We start from the raw sequence: 22,729 nt of genomic DNA, 5'->3' as shown, positions 1-22,729 counted from the left end.
CTCTCTTCCCCAGGAAGAAGTTCTGTCTCACCTCAAACTAGCCTGTTACCTTTCTTACTTTGAAAAAGCACATGAAAAGCAACCTGTTTTCCCTTTTGAAAAGGAGTTTTGAGATTCCATTCATCTGGTCTTGTCCTTGTCCTTTGTGTAGCCAAATCAGGGATCTCTGGGGGCAGGAGAGAAGCCCCAGCACGACTCAGGTAACTGAAGGATCTTATTAGGGTTCATTCATTCAAAAATATATATTAAACACCTACTCCATGCAGGCACTTTTCTACACTCTAAGATAATTGAAGAAATGAAGCAGACTCATTATTGTTGGGGTTTTTTTTGTTTTTTGTTTTTTTTTTTGCATTAAGAACTGGTAAGTAAAGAAAAGGAGAAAAATCTCTTTGTGCACACATTCTTTTGAATCCTATATTTGACTTTCTTTGTTTTGTCAAAGGTTGCAAAACTCCCTCAAGTTTCCAATAGCAAATGGCTGTGGCCAGCATCCAGCAGGTCACCTCTGCTTCCCAACAGCTAGGACCTGTAGACATGCCACCATCTGGGAAGTTCCCGCATAGACTTTTCAGTGAACTTCACATTTCCCAGGTTAAGTGCTCTTGGTTTTCATCTTGAGAAAGTAGAATTTTAATTACTAGAGAATCTCTTTTGATTTTCATAATGCAGAAAATAATTAACTTTGGGGAAAAGCTTTGATATCCTTAGACTAGCAGGAAAAAGACTTCTTCAATCTCCGTGTCAAATACACTGAAGGAGCTCATTTCTAGCATCATTCCTTTAGCCAATAATCTTAGGTGTGTCCTACAAGCTGAAGCCACCACACTGTGGATATGTGGTGGGAAATGCAGACATAAAACAGAATCCACTTGTAGTGACCTTGGGTCCAGCGGTGTAAGTCCTCCTGGGGACAGCGATGACTGACCTTCCTAACAGAGGAAACATCAGGCTCTTACCATTTTATTTACCACTACAAAATGTGGCCATATAAAAGCAGCGCTTTAAAATATTTTATTTTGTTCAAAATCACACTGGCATGTAGATTTCAAGAAACCAAATAGTATCAAAAGCTGAACACTGCCACCACCACCAGTCCCTAGTTGTCAACCCTGGCCTTTTTCCCAGAGACATCCAGTTTTAGCCTAAAAGCAACAATGGTTTAGTTTTCTACTTTTGTTTGGTTAGAAACCAGAAGTTATATTTTGATACGTCATATTTTCACAAAAGCATTCCTGCTAATTAAGTTTCTAAACCCCCCTCCTTACCCCCAAGGATGTTTAATTTGCCATGTCACTTGATCTGTGTTTTCTAGGCAATGTGTATTTTCTAGCTGTTTTGGTTCAGGCTTCTCCACAGCCTGTGACCCTCACTCAGGTGACAGCAGCCAGGTAGCTCGTCCAGATGATCCCCACAGGGACCATGACAGTGTGGGTGGTCCAGCAGAAGCTCATGCAGCAGCAACTTGTGATGACAACAGTGGCCCAGCTGCAGACCCCTGCTGTTCCCAACCAGCGCAGGCGCCAGCCAGCTCTGAGAGTCCAAACCAGCAGCCTAACTTACAAATGAGAGTCCCTGATGTCAGGTTAACGATGCCCACTAAACCTCCCTGTGCCTAGTCAGGGAAGTGGGATGGCCTCAGCATGGGCCATCCATTCATTCCACCATCTAGCCAAAATCGGGTAGATTTTATTTATTGTTGAACCTTGGTACAGAGTTATGTGAGATGTTCATCACTTGGAAAGCTATAATTGAAACAAAGTAGTATAAGTGTAACTGCCAAAGGGGGTCTTCTACTGACCACAAGACAAGCCAATAGTCAGGAGGCAAGGTGGTAGACAGAAAGGGTCTTTTTATTACAGCTTGCCAGCAAGGGGGAGGATGGTGGACTCACGTCGTAAAGAACCATCTTAAAACTCCAAAATTTTGAAGCAGTTATGTAAGGCAAATGGGCTAAAAAGGGGGGTCTCGGGATGTTGACCATCTGGAGTTGTAGTCCTTGAGACTACAGTGTCCCTTTCTCTCTTCACTGGCAACAGTTATCAGCAGAGGTTTTTTCCTGAAGGTCGTTACATCCCTGGAAATGCTGAAAGAACAACGTTATTGCCTTATCGGAATAATAAGGTCTAGGTACAAGCCAAGGCTACAAAAATAGCAGAGCAAGCAGATGTGTACTTCTCTACGCTGCGCAATCTAGAGCATTACTAACAAGGGAAAGGGGGTGTCTTGTTATAGTCCCAACATAATTCCCTTCTATAAGATGGCTTACCTTATGCTAACCTGTATTAACCATTGGCTGTACTTAGCTATTTAGGCGGCGTGAACATAATCATCCTATTACAATGCATCCTACACTGTGGGAGCAGTGATTCTCATTGAACACCCCCTTTTCTGATTGACTAATTGAAAAATTGACAGTGGCAATTGTTTTCTCAATAACGTTACCTTTTAATTTCTCTTCCAGAGCAACAGTGCTGGGCCTTGAAAGCCATGTCGAATCCCGCTGTTAGTGTACAGTGTGTCGCACTTCACAGGAGCCCTCTGGAAGGTGCAGCGAGTCATAAAACAGGCTTTGTGAAGCTAGAACATAAGAGGCCTTTGACGGAGCCTGCATCTGCTTGGCTCTTTATACCTGACTGGAAAGGCATCACAGCCCTGAGAGGGGAGAGAGACTGACTAAGGTGGGTCATTTCAGATCAGAGGAAGCCAATGTGTTTTTCTTTCCCTCCTAAAATGTGACTTGTTTGAACTGTGAAAGAGAATGTTTAGTACTGACGCCCATTGAAGCACATTTGTGACACATTCCAGCTTGTGCTGTAGGGAAACGATCTCTGATTGAATTTTCATCCCAAAGAGCAGCCAGTGTGGCTTACCCAGAGCCTCCCCCGTGTGACTTGCTTCCATGCAAACACAGCCTTCGGGATTGCTCCTCATCCCAGCACACCCGCGGTATTTCCCAGCTTTTGGATGAAGCTCGTGTTTGGACTCAGCGTACTGAAGCAGCTCCGGTGAACTTGTGAGGCTCCCGTCTCGGGTGGTGTGGGGCCCAGAGCACCACGCAAATGTTGTTCTGTTGTAGACGTCACTGCTGAGTGCAGGGTGAGGGAAGGAATTAGGGCAGAGGCTTGTCATTCCTCCCTTGTTCTCATGCCCTCCCCAGGGTGATCTGTAGAGATGAGAGACCTCCTTGTACAGGGTGGTTTATTTATGAACCTACAAGTATTACCCACAGAAATGGGCATGGTGAACTCTTCATTGCAGACCTGTAATGCCGAATTTCTGAGCCGGGTTCTCATACATGAGCAGAAGCGCTCACTCATGATTCTGCCTAAAGCCGGGAACTCTCCAAGCTGTTTGGGGAGGCACAGTTGAGTGGCAAAGAGGAGGCTGCATGTTTGCTAGTTTTTATTTTTTCACTGCAGCAAAATAATAGAGTGACTGCAGTGAGCTTGATTGGCTGATGATGTCTCCTTACCCAGAAGTTTTCCCCCAAGCAAGAGGTACATGCCCCATGACACCCTCTCCACTCTGGCTCCATGCCTCTCTTACATTACTCAGTTCAGGAAATCAGGTTGAATTAGGTCTGTGTGTACTAAGGATCAGTTAGGGCCTACTGAGAGATTTTTAATTTTATTTTTATTTAACCTGTTCCCTCCCCATGGTATCAGTTTCACACAAAGGAAAGCCTTCTGTCATGTAGTTTTTTGTTTCCCATCAACTTACGTGGACAACAAGATGGTGATAGTTAGTGCAGCCAACTGGGCAGCTCATTGCTGACCTCTTGATTGGAAATTTGGAAAAAGTAGAAATCAAATGTTGAAAAAAGGGGAGAGATTTAACATTTTAGTTAATTGAACATATCAAAACAGAGCCCTATAATCTATTTTCTTATAACCAAACTTGCTCATTCTGGCTTGGCACGTGCTGCCGTGAACACGCACGGCGGGCGTGCAGCACAGCTCTCTGTGCACGCCTGGTGTCTGGTTCCTGAGGAAAGTGCCTGCTCTGTTTATCCTGAAGCATGCAGAACCAGCAGAGATAGGAATCCCTTTGTTCAGCTTATTTTAATTTCTGCATCCTGTTCATTTTCCACTTGTCCTTCAAGGGGGGTTGGCGGCCTCTTTTTAGATGATGATAAAATGTTGAGTGCACATACTTTAGAGTATCCCAGACATAGCTGCCAGAATATAAGTTCCCATTAATCTAGAGACTGGAAGAGAATTTAGAAACATCTCTCAGAAGCTTTCTAGGGGAACAGAACTGGGGTTCTGAATATTTGCTGTGTGGAAATCCTGCCCTATCTTATTATGTGAGTGACAGTGTCTCTCATCCCTGAAGTGCGTTTTCTTCAGCGAGTCCCTAATGCACAATATGGAACAGAAAAGAGTTTTACTTGTATCACTCGATTTAGCAACATCTAGTTGTCACCAGACCTACAGTCTTTAAAAGTCATTTAAGTAAAAAATTCTTCAGGGATAGTGTTTTTCAGCCTTCTGTTTTAAAGGTTAAACTTTCCATATTTGAGAATTAAAATGTGTGTAGGTAATTGTCAGCTAGGCTTTCTCAGATTGTCATTGTTAGCAGAATCCTGCATGACTTTGTGAACCAGGGGTCCTACCAGCACAATATGTAATGACTGAAGGAAATCTTAGAACATAAGTGATAGAGACAGCAGCCAGAACACTGTTAAACTCCAACTGGCCACCACGGAAAGCAGTTGTCCTTTCAATCTGTTCTGTTAAGGCCAGGCTCTTTCTCAAGCCTCCCCCAGGAAGCAGGAGGTCAGATCTGAGCCCTCCTTCAGATTTGCTGCCTAGTGAGGCAGAGGCTTTCCTCTTTGCAGTGTTTGTGATTTTTTGTTAACTGTTGTAACCAAAGAGCTGTTGTGTTTTAAAACATAAAGGAAGAAGATTGGAATTGTAAATACTTTGTAAACATAACCGTTTGTACTTGAATAGTAGTGTTTTAAAGGGCACTGATATCTCACCAAACAAAAAGTATAATAAATGATCTTTTTATATGCTTGTTTTGTCTTTTATAGAAAACTAGTATTCAAGTTAAATAAGATGCTAATTGTGTTTATTTCACTTGTATGAAGAAAAAAACTAAACAAAACAAAAGAGGAACAAGCGGTGATGGAGGCAGAGTTTTCTTCTCTCCCTCTCCCCCAGGCTGTGGGAGGAACTAGAAGGAACGGAGACTGCGCAGAGGTCATGAGTGAAAATCACCGTTTACCTCTGCAGCGGCCGCTGCACCCCAAAGCCACAAGTGGAGGGAAGGCTGCTGCCCTGTCTCTGGTGACCTGCTGCACACAGCACCTGGTCTCCTGGAGGCTGGGTCGACCCAGGGCAGTTTCAGACCTGGAACCTTCCTGCTCTCAGACGCTCCACCCGACACTCCACTAACCAGGCGGCCCACAGGTGCTTCTTTCTTTATCTTCTCTTTCACTTTCAGACTCCTTTTCCTTTTGTAAAACAAAAGTTTCTGATTACAGAGAAAATTACCTACTTTTTATTAAAAATGTATACTTTATACAAAGTTAAGAAGTGCTCTAAAAAATCTGTGGTTAGTTTTGGTATCTTCTCTTTCACCACAGAAATGGAGGCACAGGGGCCACATGGGCCTGCAGCTTCAGGCTCCCCTTTCATATCCTCCCCACCCTGAGCCAAGTGCTCGGGCTCTTGTGAGCACCAGCTGCACCTGGAGACCTGGCTGGGGGCAGGTGCAGGGGCCTCACTCAGGACCCTTTGCCAAGCGCCCACCGGGCGCTTTGTGTGGGGAAGACAGGGTGCTTGGGACCCCGGTGCTCCATGGATCAGTGGGTCAGGACTCAGGAGCCTGCCTAGCCACGTAATGGGGGCCAGTGACTTCACCCCTCAGTGCCTCAGTTTCCTCCTATGTATCCCCCCCCCAAGGCAGTTGTGACATTCAGAAAGCACTCAACCTCTGGCGCCTGCGTGCAGTCATTGATTCTTTTGCTGTGATTATTTTCAGTGGAAAAAACTGTGTGCTTTCAGAGCCATCACTCCATCACTGTGACCCTACAATGTCATCTCAGCCAATGGTACAGATCGCAGCAGGCCCAGGGTGGGCTGATCTGGACATGAGGCTGTCTTTCTGTGTGTATCCAGTGGGGGCTGGGCTCACTCAGGTGAAGTGATTCTGCATCTAGCCACAGTGGGTAGTGATGTGGATTAAGGCTGCCCCAGCTAGAGAAGCCCAAGGTGACCTGGCCTACATGTCAAACTATATGACCCAGTGAGTTATTTTATGGTATGAATTAGGGCTGCCCCAGGGAGAGAAGCCGAGGGCATCCTCACCTACATGCCGATCTATATGGCCAGGTTCGTATCTAAAAGTTATATGACCGCACAATAACCAGACCCCATCTGCACTGAAATCATTTAATGACTTTTTACATCATATTTCTTTTTCCAGTAAAAATAAGTCACGTACCCATGCCTTATAAAATTAGCCCTAACCCTCAACTCAGGGCAGCAGCAGGAGCTCTGACTGCCCATGGGTCCTGTCCCCATGCTATTCCATACTGTTCGCTAAATAAAAGAGCACTACTGCCAGACCTTGAGAGTCCAAGAAATCTTTCTTTCGACTCCTCAGCTCACCGACCCCGCATCAGGTAGCACCTCTGAACCCATGAGTCTTTTGCCACCACCTCCAATACGTATGAGTACCTAAATTCAGGTTAACATAAAACACACCCTGTAGGCTACCCCACAGGCCACCCAACTATGCCAGCTGTAGAGGTCTCACTTAGGTCTTTCTCTTGACTCTAACCTATCTTCCTCTCAGATGTTCAGATCCCATGTCAGCGCCCTCTCCACTCTGGCAGCTATGATTCAGGGGCCCTCGGGAGAGATGGGGGAGCCCCTGCCACAGACTCTGGGCAGCAATTCTCCCCTGCTCTGCCCTCGGCCCCCATCACCCAGGGGCCCTCGGGAGAGAAGGGGGACCCCCTGCCACAGGCTCAGGCAGTTCTTCCCTGCTCTGACCTTGGCCCGCATCATCCACACCCTAAGGTAAACTAATCTTTCAAAGTTTCCATTTTACTGGATAAATTTTGTACGTACATTCAGTGGAACAGACTGCAGCTATTAAGAACAAAGTTAGAGTTACATATTCTGGAATGGAAAGGTCTCTCTAAGGTGTAGTAAGTAAAAATGTGCAGAATTGTGCACGGAGTGTGCTACCAGAGAGGAACTACTTGTATGCCTGCACGTAGAGTAACCTGGAAACATGCTGTGTTAACAGCGGCTGCCTCTTGGAGGGAGATGAGGGCATGCTCAGGGATAAAGGGTGCTTACCTCGTACTATTTGGCATAGTCTCTTATTGTTTGAATAATTTTGCCGTGTGCATGAATTATTTATTTTTTAAATACAACCCTAAAAATAGCCTGTTCATCAGAGGCTCCCCAGCTCAGGAAACTTAATTGTTTATGGGGGCAGGTTCCAGCTTCCTTTACTGATCCCTTGTAGCTACCTTGACTCTCAAGAGCTTTCAGCCTATCATTCTGCTCCCTGGATAGCCTTCATTCTCTCCCCGACTTTCAATGCTGTGTTTTTTTCTGTTCTTCTCTGTTGCAAACTATTTCTCCTTTCCTCCTTCTCTGAGGACCAGCCCACATAGCAAAGCGTGCACTCATTCATCCATTCTCTCCATAATGTTGTTTTCCAGTAGTATCTTATATTAGACAGTAGCATTTCTCATTTCCCCAGCTGCAATGCCGTTTTAGTTTATCCCTATTTAATGAGCATTTATTAAAGCATATTCTATGCCAACTTTTATCACTAGTGGCAGAAATTTAAAAAAAATCAACACCAGGCTCTTTCCTTCAAGAGATTCAAAGCTAATGAGAGAGAGAGAAATTATTGGTTTGTTCAGTTGATGTTCATGGAGTGCATAGTATGTAGCAGTTCATTGTTTAGGCCCTGGAGCTATCGTTGTGAGCAAAATGGAAGGGAAGTTACATTCCAGCAGGCCAGAGGGATGATAAAATAATTCAAAAGGGGATAAGCACTATGAAGAAACAGAAGTAAGATCATGACGGCCGTCTGCGCCCAGAGCCGAGTCCCGTCCTTCCTCACGGAGAGCTGGCCCGCGCGTGAGCGGGCCTGGGAGCGCTCCGAGGTCGAGCGTGTCACTGCCTTGAATCTCAAGGTACTCTGGGAAACCTTGATTTCCCAAAGTAGTTTTTTTTGTTTCTTGGAATGAGGAGTAAAGTTATTTAAATATAACAAAATCCACCTTCATAAGAATTCGAACAATGTAGAAAAAGAATTCTTCTGTCCTCTGCCCTCCTTAGTCCTATTGACGCCCCTCCCCCTTTTTCTTCACTTAGCAATATGTCTCCAACATCTATTCAAGTCCGGAAATAGATAATTATTCCTTTCATGGCTGCGTAATTGTCCGTAATGAGGACGTGTCATACTTGCTCAGTCGTTCCCCATCGATGGGTTTTCCCACAAGTCGTACTGAGAAGAGCGCTCTGGTACATGGGTTCTGCTCCTTCACCTCCACTGTCTTGATTCCATTGGTGGAAACTAAATTGGGATAGTGGGCCAAAGGATACGCGTATCTAAAATCTTAATTTTCATCGGTATTCACACAGTATTGCATAGAATATTATGGCAGTTTACACTCCATAAGGGCAAGGGAGGCCCTTGACTTCCTGTCTGAAGTTACTGCCGGTTGAACGTGTGCAGCCGCATCCTGCCATGAATTTATGCTGCTTTTCCGCGCTTGGCTGTTGCCGGTGGGGTGGCCTCTTCCGTAAAGGGCTCTTGTATTCTTCGCCATCTCTTTGGTGAATTTTTTTTTTTTTTTTTACTAATTTATAGGAACTGTGTGTATATTAGGGATATTTATCCTTTGCAGCCATAAACAAAATGTTGCATATATTTCCCCCTTGATTATTTATTATCTTTTTGTTAGAACATCTTTATGTAGTTATTTTTTCATTTAAGACATCTGGGTTTCCTGCCATGTTTATTAAGAGAGTTTTCACCTTCTCAGGATTGTAGAAATATTCTCAATTTTATTCTAATAAAGTTTCTCTAACCCTCCTCTCCTTCTTTTTCTTTCTTTTGAGGAAGATAACGTTGAACTCTTCCATCTGAAGTGGTGTGGGTAAGGAACTAGTGTTTCCTTTTTCTAGATGCCACTACCATTTCTTCACTAAAGGATTCTTTTTCATTCAAAGTAAACACCACTGTCTTTACATTTTTGGTTAGGACTCTGTATTCTTTCCCTTTCCTCTATTTTTTTTTGGGGGGGGGAGGGGTCGGTCTATTTCTGTGCCAGGACAACACTGATTTTTTATTATGGAAGCTCTAGAATAAATATTAATATTTTGTAAGTCAAGAACCGCTTCTTTATTCTTTATTCTTCTCAAAAGAGTGTTGCCTCTTTTCAGGCATGTGCTTTTTCATATGAGATTTAAACTCTTTTTTTCTATTTCTAAAGCAAAACAAAATCAAACTCGTTGTAATTTGTAATTCTCCTTGGAATTGCATTATATGTATATGTTTTCTTCTGGGAATTTTTAGTTTTAGGTTTTATATTTATGTCTATGATCCACTGAAAATTTTTGTGTCTACTGTACAACGAATAGATCAAAGTTCGTTTTTTTGCATATGGATATCCAGTTGTTTCAGCATCATTTTTTAAAAGACTATCCTTTTCAAATTGTCTTTGCACCTTTGTGAAAAACTGATTAACCGTAAATGTATGAATCTATTCTGGTCTCTCTATTCTGCACCGTTGATCTATTTCCATGCTGTCTTGATTGCTGTAGCTTTATATTAAGTGCTAAAGTCGGGTAATCTAAGTTTTCCAGTGTCTTTTTCAAAATTTTGGCTCTTCCCGGTCCTTTGCATTTCCTTGGAGATTTTAGAATCTGCTTCTCAGTTTCTATAAGGAGCCTACTGGGATTTTGATTGACATTGCTTTAAATTTTTAGATCAGTTTTGGGAGAATTAGCAATATTGAGTCTTCTGATCCATGAACATTTATTTACATCTTTTAAAATATCTCTTGGCAATGTCTTGTCATTTTAGTGTACAGGTCTTACACATCTGTTATCAGGTTTATTACTGATTATTTAATATGTTTTGATGCTATCATAACTTTTAAAATTTTAATTTCTGATTCTTGTCAATTTATAGAAATATAACTTTTGTATATTGAGCTTACATCTTGCTAAATTCACTTATTAGTTCTAGGAGTCTTTTTGTGGATTCATAGGATTTTCTATATAGATAATTATTTTGCCTGAGTATGAAGGATTTTAATTCTTCCTTTACAATCTATATGCCTTTTATCTATTTTTCTTGACTGATGGCACTGGCTACTGGTGAGAGTGGACATCCTTGCCTTCTTTCTGAGTTTAGAGGGAAAGCATTCAGTCTTTTACCATTGAGTATGAGTTAGCTGTAGGTTATCCGTAGATGCCCTTTATCAGGTTGAGGGAGTTTTCTTCTAGTCCTAGATTTCTGTGTAGAACCAGATTTCCATCTTAGATCTGGTAGGAAAAGTCTCTAGCTTTCACCAGATTCTATGAAGCATCAACAGGGTTAAGAATCACAGGTCTAATCTGGCTGTTGTAGGGCTTTCCCATGATCCCACATGTGCTTATGTGTGCTGGTGACAGTTGGGGCGGGAGGGGCAAGTCCTGTAGTAGAAATGGTTTAGATGGTTGCAGCAGGGGTGAACACCAAGGGCCTCTTGATCTATGTCAGGGGTTCTCAACCCTATGAACCTATCTGGTTCACATTTGGGGCCAGATGATTCTGTATTGTGAGGCTGTCCTATGCATTGTAGGGTGGTTAGCACCAGCCAGGCCTCTACCCACCAGATGCCAATAGCAGCCCATCCCCTCTGCAGACAACCAATTGTCACTAAACATTGCCTAATGTCCCCTAGGGACGTACTCACCCGCAGTTGAAAACCGCTGATCTATTTATCTTAGGAAGAGACTATACTTGTCATATTTCCACAGGGAAAGGTGTTCTGAGTTAGAAATAACATACAAATAAAATTTTGAATTTTATCTTCTTTGCATCTTTTAAGAAGTTATTTTACCAAGTTCAGAGTAGTGCAAAATTTTGCCTATGTGGTAGTTTACTTACTAAGAAAAAGAAAGTTTTAAAAAGAAACATTTTCTTTCCTGAATATTAAAAAAATACCAATTATAGAACATTTAGAAAGTGCATAAAAGTGTAAAAAGAATCATTATAATCCACCTAACACAGCAACAACCACCTGTTGACACATTTGAATCTTTTTATTAAATCTTTAAAAATTCCATAATTTTGTGTCTTGAATTTTTCCGTTTGAAATATAACATAAAATTTTTATTTCTTGGGGCCAGCCCTGTTGCCGAGTGGTTAAGTTCGCATGCTCCACTTCAGCGGCCCGGGGTTTCTCCAGTTTGGATCCCGGGTGCAGACATGGCACCACTCATCAGGCCATACTGAGGTGGCATCCCACATGCCACAACTAGAAGGACTCACAAATAAAATATGCAACTATGTACTGGGGGGCTTTGGGGAGAAAAAGGAAAAATAAAATCTTTAAAAAATTTTTATTTCTTAAACTTTCTTTATAGTAATTTTATTAACTATGTACTGTGTCATCCTATGACTGACCCAACATTCCCTTCTATTTGGTGTTTAGTTTACATCCATTTTTTATATGAAATGCTGTCATAAACATCTTAGAGCATCAAGCCTTGGGAAAGGCAGCTGCAAAAGTTGGTGGTATTATTGCAACTTTTAAATGTTTCCCCTGAAATTATGTTGTATTATGATGGGAAAAAATGAGATCTGAGCTGTCTTATAAAATGTATTTGTCTATAATACATATACTTTATTCAAAAATATTCGGCAGTGGGGAATCTCCCGTGTCCTGGGCTTTAGTCCCAGGTCATGACAGTGCAGGACCTGGAGGTCGGCCCACAAGGAGCTTCAGGTCCCCTCTGTGCCATGTGTCCAGCCTGTCTCAGGAATGGCTACTTTGGAAACTGTCTGTCTACTTCCATTCACTGTTTTCCACCAAGATAGCCAGTCACTAAGCAGTAATCACTGAGTCCCCCTAGGACTTAGTTTCTACAGGGTAGATGTGAAAAACTGTCAGCTGAGTGTTCAGTCTTCACACAGGCTCAAATCCAAAGACCTGGTGCTCCAGCACTGGGGTTAATGAGCAATATCCAAATCCAGATTCAGGCCAAGGCCAAGTTTGGGTCGGACCTATCCAAGTGCTCGGCTCAGTGGTAGGCACGTGGCCTCCAGCTGGAGAGCCTGGGGCTGAAGACGCCTACTGCCTCTCAGCTTGGGCAGGTGTGCCCCTTTCGTGGCCTCAGTTTCCTCTGTGTAAAATGGGATGATGGTGGAATTAGCCTGGTGGCTTTCTCGTGAGCAGTCAGTGAGGTGAGGGATGGAAAGCCTTTAGCATCTGCCTGGAGCACAGAGGGCTTCTCTCAGTAAGTGTTGACCACTGCCCTTAGTCTCCTCTTGCTCCTCCGTGTCACTGTCCTCAGGACCATCAGCTCAGAAGCCACTAGCTGGTAGAACTGAATTAAGTAGACCCTTTGGTTCCTGAAAAATGGGATGTAAGAAAGTGTTAACATCTCCTGCTGAGCAGCTCTTTTAGTCTGAAATTACGCCACTGTAAGGGTTTTTCCCACCTAAAGTAATCAGTTTGTGCCTGTTATTAACCATGGCAGCCGGCCCACGTATTCTTAAAGCAGGTAATAAGGGTATGTGTTTTGATGCAGTAATCAGACTTTCTAAATGCCTATGTGCAGCACTCAGAGGACTAGAAATAAAATTTGCCTCACTGAATCTCATCTTTTCTGCATTTGTTTAGGAGTTATTTCACAAAGAAGTGATAATGCACCATGCCAGCAGCCCTCAGGATGTCCAGCACCAGCTGCAGAGGTTGAGAGCCTTCACAGGCAGCGAAGGAGGGGAGCAGCAGGTCCATGCAAATCCACCCCAGTCTCCCACCACGTCCTTCACGTCATCAGTGAGCCCATTCACACCCTAGTCACCCAGTTCCCAAGTTCAGCAGCTGGTGAACAGGAGTCCAGCGGCTGGGCAGAATGTGAGCACCACCCTTCAGAACGTTGGACCAGGGGTGGGAGGAAGCCCATGGATCACTCTCACCGCTATGTCACTCCCCAGCCCCACTTCTCCAGGTTTTCAGTTCAGTGCCCAGCAAAGGCAGTTTGAGCTTGGATCTGTGTCATACATCCAGGTTATTACCTCATCGCTGTCCCAACAGGTGCAGATCCAGAGCCCCACCCAGCCCAGCCCTGGGCTGGAGCTGGGCCTGCGGAGCATGCGGGCAGGTGACCCTAACCCTGGCCTGGGCCTTTGCAGCAGCAGCAGTCCCACCTGGTGAGGCAGATCAGCTGGAGCCCATCCAGTGGGGATAATCTGTTTCAGGAAGGCTACAGCCTTGCCCAGATGGCTTGGGGGCCCTGGTTCAGCTGTAGCACACAGGGACTCCCACCGCGGCCAGAAAATGGAGACTGTACAGCCCGACACATGGTCCAGGAAGACTATCCAGCACCTGAGACCCCAGAGCCCTGAGGCCATACACAGGGCATCCTGTAGCCCCTGGCCAGCCCTGCCACATCACCACCATGAGTTCACCACCCCAGATCAACAGCATCCAGGGGCTGGCGTTCCAGCAGAAGCAGGCGCTGCAGGGGCCACTGCTGACTAGACTTCTGTAACCTGGGGTCAGGGTCAAGGTTGGGGGGACTTCAGCTTTTTGGATGACATGCCCATCCCCCCACCAGCCCTTTCAGGACCATGGTGCCCCTGGGCCTCTCCAGCCTTCCTCTCATGTCTGCAGGGAGTGTGGAGGTGAGAAAGGCTCCCAAGAAGTTGGAGGAGATCCTCCGGCCTCCCAGGAGCTGGCTGGAATGAGCAGGTAGTGCCTGGACCATCACTAAGAGAGATGGAGGCACTGAAGGAGACCTTCAAGGAGTGTTTCATTAAACTGGTTTTCTTGCAACAACTTCAGGGGAACATGATGGGTTTCTTAGCTTCTAAGAAGGAACATTATGTCCTATCACAAGCTCATCTTAGAATGATTTGGACCTTAAGGAAGAGGAGGAGGAGGAGCACTCTTAAGTTATTAACAATGAGCTAAAAACGCTCATGTTTAATTACTTGTCATGGAAATGGATATCATGGCTTATACCACCACAAGTCAAATTCAGAGCTACAGCATCTTAGAGCAGGTGTTCTAGACATTTTACTTTTACACCAAAACACTGTTATAGTGACTTGACAGCTGTCTCAGAGATGTGCTGAGGCCTCCCCGTTCATGAAGGATGGTTTGGGGACCCTGCACATAGCTGAGTCTGCTAGCACCTGCCTGTCAGCCGCTTACCCCTGCAAGAGTCCCTCCAGGCCTTCCCATCGCTGTTCCAGGCTGTGCTGCTCAGAGTGGTGGTGCCCGCAGCCCCCCTGCCGTGCCCAGCCAGCAGGACTGGCCAGTATCTGAAGCTGAGAATCCTGAACATGCACGTCTTGGTGTTAGAGTCTCTGTGTAAGTTATAGGTCTAACTTAGATCAAAATATGTAAGGCACAATTGACAGAATTTAAGGGAGAAATTCTGAAATCCACAATTATATGATGAGATTTTAACATTTCTCTCAGGAAATAATCAGGAAATAAAATAATTATAAGGATATAGAACATGTGATGCACACAAATTAACATAAATTATCCTGTTTGACTACATATATGTGTACATATATAACATACGTACACATGTATGGGTGTGTGTAAAAAACTTTCACTCAACAAAGAGATCTGGTGTTTTCTAGCAGAATCCAGATATTTTCTAAAAGTCCATCCTTTGTAGTTAAAAGATACATATTGTGACTTTATGAAGAATCAAAGTTTTAATGCATGAATTACATTATTTTTTCCTCCTGTTGTTGAAATGAAGAAGTGTTTGTCTCTGGTTCACTGGCTTACATCTATTAACTTTACAGCTTGAAACTTTTTTATTTTTATTTGCTTTTCTGATACATCTGCTTTTTTATGCTTTTTGTATGTTTGTGGGCTCTTTGTGATAGATTTTTCTCCTCTCTCTTCCCCCTTTCTTTGTCTGCTTTTTACAAAAGAAGTAAAATTTCCAAATTACTTCTTTCCTAGGGTAAGTTTATTTTGTTCTTTAGACATATTTCAGGTGATGAGTAGCAAAGAACAATGATTCTAGATTTCTCAATATAACAAAGTGCCTGGAAACTACAACTCCATTACTATGTTCCTGTATACTTAAATTTTTTTTAACTGTGGTAAAAACACATAACCTAAAACTTACCATCTTATCGATTTTTAAGCATACATTCAGAGGTATTAAGTACATTCACATTGTTGTAAATCCATCACCACCATCCATCTCCAGGACTTTTTCATCTTCCCCAAACTGAAACTCTGTCTCCATTAAACACTAACTCCCCATTCCCCACTTCCCCCAGCTCCTGGCACCCACCGTTCTCCAGGGACCACCCAGAAGTGAAATCATACAGTATTTGTTTTTTGTGACTGGCTGATTTCACTCAGCACAATGTCCTCAAGCTTCATCCATACTGTAGTATGTGTGAGAATTTCCTTCCTTGCACAGGCTGAATAATATTCCACCCATGCATATCTCACATCTTGGTAATCCATTTATCTGTCAGTAGACACTTGGGATGCTTCCACATTTTAGCTATTGTGAATAATGCTGCTGTGAACATGAGTGTACAAATATCTCTTCTAGATCCTGTTTTCAGTTCTTTGGGATACATATGCAGAAGTGGAATTATTGGATCATATGGTGATTCTTTGTTTAATTTTGTGAGTAACCACCATACTATCTTCCAGAGTGGCTATACCATTTTTCATTCCCACCAACAATTACAGGGTTTCCAATTTCTCCACATCTTTGCCAACACTTTCTTTTCTTTTTTTTTAAATAGTAACCATCTTAATGGGTGTGCTGTATACTTTTATAGTGTAATAGAAAAATATGTACATAAAGCTGAAGACATTCACAGTTTTAATATTCCATCAGCTAGCACCATTGAAGATACAGAACTGACTAGTGAGGGAGGGCACATTTACAACACAGCTTTACTTTAAAGTGACAGATGTGGTAGTGGCAGCACAGGCAGAATCCCAGAGGAAGGGTCCCCCTGGAGGAATCAGAAGGACAGGGGGCTCTTGTGAGCAGAGGTGGGGCTATCTGGATGGAAAGGTGCTCTCCATCTGTGCCTGGGGGCGCTGGGACCACACATGGACTGAGAGTTGCTCAGCTCCCTTCTCACACCCATGTTCTTAACAACTGAAACTGAGTTCAGTGTGTCTCAAACCCACTGCCTGTGGAGAATGTGAATTTTCTTTAATTTTTGTAAATCAGTAATTATCTCTGGAAGCATTTAGGAAGCCCCAGTTTTCGCCTTAACAAATATTTTGTCACCACCTCTTTAGGGATCTACATTGTAGCATACAAAAGAACTAAGATTCCAAAGTTTCTGCCCTTGAGTCTTCTTGGAATATAATTTAGAAAATACTGGAAACAGTACAGGACATTGCATAGTGATGCGTGAAACTGCTTTCAGCAAAGTGCCAAAATGTGTGGAATATTCATTAGGTGCTGACATTGGCCAGGAGTATGAAATATAACTCATGTTTGCGATTATCTCTTTATGGACTGTAGCTAAAATATTATAGGCTTGTGTGAAACAATTCGACTTATTTACATATATCTACATGTATACACAATTTTTGTAGACAGCACTTCTAAAATTTTTATTTCAACTTTAAATTGATATTATTGTGTAGTCAAACTTTCTATAACTGTTTCATTTCATATGCTAGAGCGCTATGAACATTTTCCCCAAATTATTTTGAAAAATTTCAAACACAGAAAATGTAGAAAGAATGTACTATTCGTTCAATGAATACTAATAGACCTTTCACCTAGACTCACATTTGCCACATTTATGTGTTCTCTGTGTGTCTGTCTGCTTGACTCTATCCATTATCTCTCTTTCCATCTATCTATCATCTATGTATCTATTATCTATCCATCATCTATTTATCATGTCTTTCTATTATCTATCAATTGTCTATTATCTATCTATCATCAACTGTTTATTTTCTATCTATAATAACATATTTTTTCCAAATCGTCTTAAAGTTAGATCATAGTGGTTCTTTCCTGAATACTTTATCATGTTTCTCCTAATAAGGTCGTTTTCCTGCATAACCATAATGCTATGTCACACCCATTAACTCTGATGCAACTATAGTCAAAACTTCCCCTTTGTCTGAGAATATCCTCTGTAGCCAGGTTGTTTTTGGCCCAGGATTCAGATGAGGGCCGTGTGATGCCTTTAGCTGCCATGTCTGCCTAGTCTACCCTCATCTAGAACGGTGTTTGTTTTTTCCTTCTTTCTCACAACACTTACAATTTTGAAGAGCCCAGGGCAGTCACTCTTAGAGTTGCCACAAGTTGGATTTTTCTGAGTTTCCTCAATATTAGGTTAAGGTTAAACACTTTTGCCAAGACTATTGTATACACGATGGTTGCACAAACATTACTTTAAAATCTAGGCTGGTGGATTGTCAAGGAGAGGCAGACTTGCGGGCCCCTGGAGATGCAGATGCCGGCTGGCTGGGTGGTGCTGGAACGCTGCTGGATTGGTGCTCCAGCTGGCCAGTGCTGGCATGTGGCTCATGTCCTTGCACTGTCTGCTGGGATCCCTTGAGGAGGCGTGCTCTCTTTTACTAGCTGGGGCTTGGCCTCAAACCCACGGCTTAGCAGTTGTCCATTTCTTTATAACTCCTTGCTCCTTCTATTCAGAATTCCTCTTCCTAAGGTCCTCTGTCTTGCTGTCGACCCCCATCAGAGCCCTTTCCTGGACGAAAGCCAGCAGTAGGAACTCGACATCAAGCATTGAGCTTTCTCAAGAGGCTGCCTGAGCAGGGGGAAGACTCGGTGGGCTGGGATGCCTGCCCCGGCACCTGAGGGCTACAGGGGTGGCTGTGGTTTGTCCTTCCGTTCTTTGCTGGGGTGAATTTGGCCCCTCCAGCTTGCCTTACACAGCATAGTATATATTGACACATTTTCGAATTCTCTTTGGACTCACACGAGAACAATTTTTTTAACACTTTAACTGAGTCCAAAAAGCACAAGTATTTAATTTTACAGGCAAAGTATTTTTTAAAGTATCTTTTTGAGCTTTGTTAGCATTTCTAAAGCTCAGCTGGTTGCAGCATTCTGGGGTATATGTGACATGGTCCTGCACGCTGGTTTTCATCATAAACCTGCATAAATCTCCATTCTAGATTGCTCTCCGAAACTGAACTTTCTGCTTGAGGAAGGATCTCAATTGGGAGATTAAAACAAATTTTTTTTTTTAAACATTGGCGCCTGAGCTAACGTCTGTTGCCAATCTTTTTTTTCTTCTTCCCAAAGCCCCCCACTATCTAGTTGTGTATTCTAGTTGTAGGTCCTTCTGGTTGTGGCATGTGGGACGCCACCTCAACATGGCTTGATGAGCGGCACCACATCCACGCCCAGGATCTGAACCGGCGAAACCCTGGGCGGCCGAAGCAGAGTGCGCAAACTTACCCATTCGGCCACGGGGCCAGCCCCAAATGTTATTTTATATTACAATAATGCCCTAGGATCAATACATATACACTTCATATCTCAGAAATAGTCACCTATATATTTATGAAGGTGCCCTAGATCACTTTGATGCAGTTGAAGATGAAGAAGTCTCTGTGTAGGGAGTCAGGGAGAAGTGCGCCAGGAGTGACTGTGGGAGCATACAGAATGCAGCCCGCCCTCAAAGGAGGCAAAGACTGAGGGTGTGCACTTGGAAGACAAAGGTTCATTGTGCCTTATCCCAAGTATAAAAATATAAAAATAAAGCCAAATACTTTTAGTACATTTCAGATTCTCCTATGCTGTACCCCCTTGTAGTGTTCTACATGATTTTGTCCTTATTTTAGTTGAGTTGGTCTTACAAAAGATATTTTTATATATGGTAGATTTATAAAACCCAAATCTCTGTACTTTCTACTCAGTAAATGTTTAGACTCATGATTTTCCTTCTTGTATTATTCACTGATTATTATGATTTTGTTTGCATGTGAAGTTCTTGCTTTGCCATAAGATCCACCCACACTTTAAGTTTTTTGTTAAAGCATGTTAAAGACTACAGATTTTTTCCAAAAACATTATTAACATTATCATTTTTTACTTTAGTTTACGCAACTGTTTTTCTAAGCACTAGACTTTGTTATTTTTTGTTGTTGCTGTTGTTGGTTTTTTTGAGGAAGACTAGCCCTGAGCTAACATCTGTTGCCAATCCTCCTATTTTTGCTGAGGAAGACTGGCCCTGAGCTATATCCGTGCCCATCTTTCTCTATCTTATATGTGGGACGCCTGCCACAGCATGGCTTCCCAAGCAGTGCCATGTCGCACCCTGGATTCGAACCAGCCAACCCTGGGCAGCTGAAGTGGAACGTGTGCACTTAACTGCTGCGCCACTGGGCCGGCCCCTAGACTTAGTTTTAACATTAACATCTTTGATGTTTTTATTCTAACTTACACTTTTTGTTAATGTGCTAAGTGCATTTCTTACCCAGATGCTGCTTCTGAAGCCTAGTTCTATTGCACTATCTTTAGCTTGTGATAAACAGAAAAGTATGAAGCAAATGATAATAGTTTTTTTTTTCCTTTTTGTCAAGTTCAAAGGCTAGTCTGGAGTTTTTAGTTGTTGTTGTTGTTGTTTGGTGAGGAAGATTGTCCCTGAGCTAACATCTGTGACAGTCTTCTTCTATTTTGTATGTGGGACACTGCCACAGCATGGCTTGATGAGTGGTGCATAAATCTGCACCCAGGATCTGAACCCAAACCCCAGGCTGCTGAAGCGGAGTGTGCAAATTTAACCACTACACCACCGGGCCGGCCCCTAATCTGGAGTTTTTTGGAATTTATAATCATTGGCTGACAGAGCTAAGCTGTGAAATTTTGTTCTTTTTTTGCTGTAGAAACTCAAGAGACAGTGGGGAGATATTTCTTTGAAAATCAATATAATATGTCAATGCACATTTACCTTCTGAAATGTTTGACTTTTAATAGTACATACACACAGGGACTCCACTACCTAGAAATATAAATTCCATAAAAATGGAAGCATGTAAGAGACTGCAAACACTGAAGCCAGGAGATATGCAGCAATTAATCAGCATTAAGCAAACAAACAAAATGAAAATTGCCAGGCACCTTTAGCCCGTTATTTCATAACTTTTTATCATTTTAATCAATCAACAAGTTTGTAATCAATGGATTCTATGGGCTCAGTAAAGTGACTGTACCTTATTTCAGTGATCATCAGACCTGTTTGTTCTTATTTAGAAGGAACTAATTTAACATGCTGTTGGCCATTTTGGCCAGTTAGTGCACTGCAGTGGGACGTGTGGTGAGGATGTCCTCTCACGTGGGAGGTCATATCAGCACACAGGGAGTGGCGGTACCTGGGTCAGCCAGGGGCTCCGGGACAAGGCTCGCAGCTCAGGGTTTGTCAGTGCACTCACTAACCACAGATGAAAGACTAGGTCACCCCGTTTAACATCAGGATACTTGGGGAGTTGAATTATTCAACAGCAGGTTTGGAATCAGAACAAAGTGAGATGGATGATCTCAAAAGATGTAGTTTACCCAGTCCTTGAAAGGTCTAGCTTAACTGAGGTTACCTCTCTAGTGACTGTCATATAAATGTATGTGTTCTGCTCCCTTGAGCTATAACTCTGTGACATCACGGTAGCCTGCATTTCTGATGAAAGCAGGTATAGTGCAGCATGAACTCTGAAGACGGAGCCTGGCTCACTGTCCTGTGCTGTGATTGGAGTTTGATGTCACAGATTCTCCTAAGAGCCCTCGACTGGAGGTGGGCCACACTAGGATGGCTTCCAGCACCCAGGGGTGATCAGGAGTCCCTCACCAGCTGCTGCTGCTGACAGCACAAGGTATCTGTGTCGAGACACCTGGCAGGTGCTGGTCCAGGAGCGCGGGCAGTGGCACTGGGGATCCACCTGGCATTTGGGGACCACTGCAGACTCTGCCACATGTAAATAGTTTTTTGGCCGATTGTGCCTATTTTGTTTCCTCAGCCATTTGTACAAGCTAATGGTGTTTGCACAGGCTTAGAAATCATCCTCAAATGTGCTGAACACTTACTGCACTTGCATGTAGTCAGAAGGATGTTTAAATTTTACTTTCAATTCCAGAGCCATCTGTTATCTTTCAGGCTTTGCAGGACTTGTAGCCGTAGACAATGGATAAATGAGCAGGTGGGCTGTGTCCCAACAAAACTATTTATCAAAGCAGGCAGCAAGCTGGATTTGGCCACAGGCTGTAGCTTGTCCATCCTTGCAATGGAGAAAAAGAGGAGAGATTGATTCTGAAAAGAGGAACAAGGAAAGCTTCTTGGAGGAGGTGGCAATTGAGCTAGGCTTTAGAAGAGTGGTGTTTGGGCAATGGGAGGCAGAGGGGGCACCTTCCAGGGTTGGGGATCCTGTAGGCAAAGGCAGAGATGGGAAGAGACAGGCAGGTGTAGACAGGTTTGAGCCTCTGGTTTGAGTAGCACCTGAAGTGGGACTAAAGAAGGACAGCATGATGGTGGAGAAAAGAAATGCGAAGCGAACGGCTTCTGTGGATCCTTAACAGTGCAAGTGGGTCCCTGCGTGTGAGGAAGACTGCCCTTTAGAGGGTGAGGGACTGACAGGGGAGGGAGGGAGGCGGCTGGGGAATGGGCAGACATGGCAGAGCTTTGGGGCAGACCCCATGGGAAGCGACGGGGGCTGGGTTCCTGGCCATGGGCAGAGAATAGCCACCTCTGGATTCTAGAAATTACCTTTTTGTTGTTGTTGTTCTAAAAGGTAAAAGAAAACTTTTAAGTTGGCTACTTTGAGAACTTTTAGAACACGCACAAACTGCTGTAATCGTGATTTAAAAAAAAAACTGTGATCATGTGTTATAACACAAAACAATTCGAGGTGTTTCATTTTTTTACCATTTGTAAATGTACAGATCAGTGGCATTAAGCACATTCTCCTTGTTGTGCAACCATCAGCACCATCCATCTCCAGACCTTTCATCTTCCCAAACTGAAACTCTGCACCCTCAAAACACTAACTCCCCATTCCTCCCTCCAGCCCTTGGCTCCCGCCATTCTGCTTTCTGTCTCTATGAGTTGGACGACTCTAGGGACCTCATGTAAGTGGAATCCTACAATATTTGTCCTTTTGTGTCTGGCTTATTTCATTTAGCACAGTGTCCTCAAGGTTCACCCTGTTGTAGCATGTGTCAGAATTTCCTTCCTTTTTAAAGCTGAATAATATTCCAGTTTTTGTATATACTATATTTGGTTCATCTGTTCATCCACCTGTGGACATTTGGGGAGTAACGAAGCTTGGGGAGCAGAAAAGTCCTTCAGTGTCTCCAGGTCAGTTTCCATCATGCTTTGAAATGTTGAGGGTTTGGGTTTGGTTTCTCATGCTTACAAGAGTAATGCCTCCACTGCTGAGGCCGCTCAGCTTGCTGGACAGAAGCAAAGCTAGCAGCAGTAAGACCCCTCCACGGGGTCTGGGTGCAGAGCCACCAGCTTGCACACTCCTCCTGCA

At 43.4% G+C, this 22,729-nt stretch overlaps 1 long non-coding RNA gene across 1 annotated transcript in view; it reads right to left on the bottom strand.

Moving 5' to 3' along the window:
• Positions 1–998: 998 nt before the first annotated feature.
• The window catches only part of LOC138921131 (uncharacterized), a 32,651-nt gene continuing 10,920 nt past the window's right edge, over positions 999–22,729 (bottom strand). The window contains exons 2-3 of the long non-coding RNA XR_011433423.1: positions 2,446–5,464; positions 999–2,086 (exon numbers count right to left, since the gene is read on the bottom strand). This is a non-coding gene — a long non-coding RNA (uncharacterized lncRNA). The remainder of the gene's footprint in view (positions 2,087–2,445; positions 5,465–22,729) is intronic.

Source organism: Equus caballus, chromosome 27 (assembly GCF_041296265.1).
Source record: "Equus caballus isolate H_3958 breed thoroughbred chromosome 27, TB-T2T, whole genome shotgun sequence".
In the NCBI taxonomy this organism is placed as follows: Eukaryota; Metazoa; Chordata; class Mammalia; order Perissodactyla; family Equidae; genus Equus; species Equus caballus.
The sequence above is the reverse complement of the archived record's forward strand: the minus strand, read 5'-3'. Positions and strand labels throughout refer to the sequence as shown.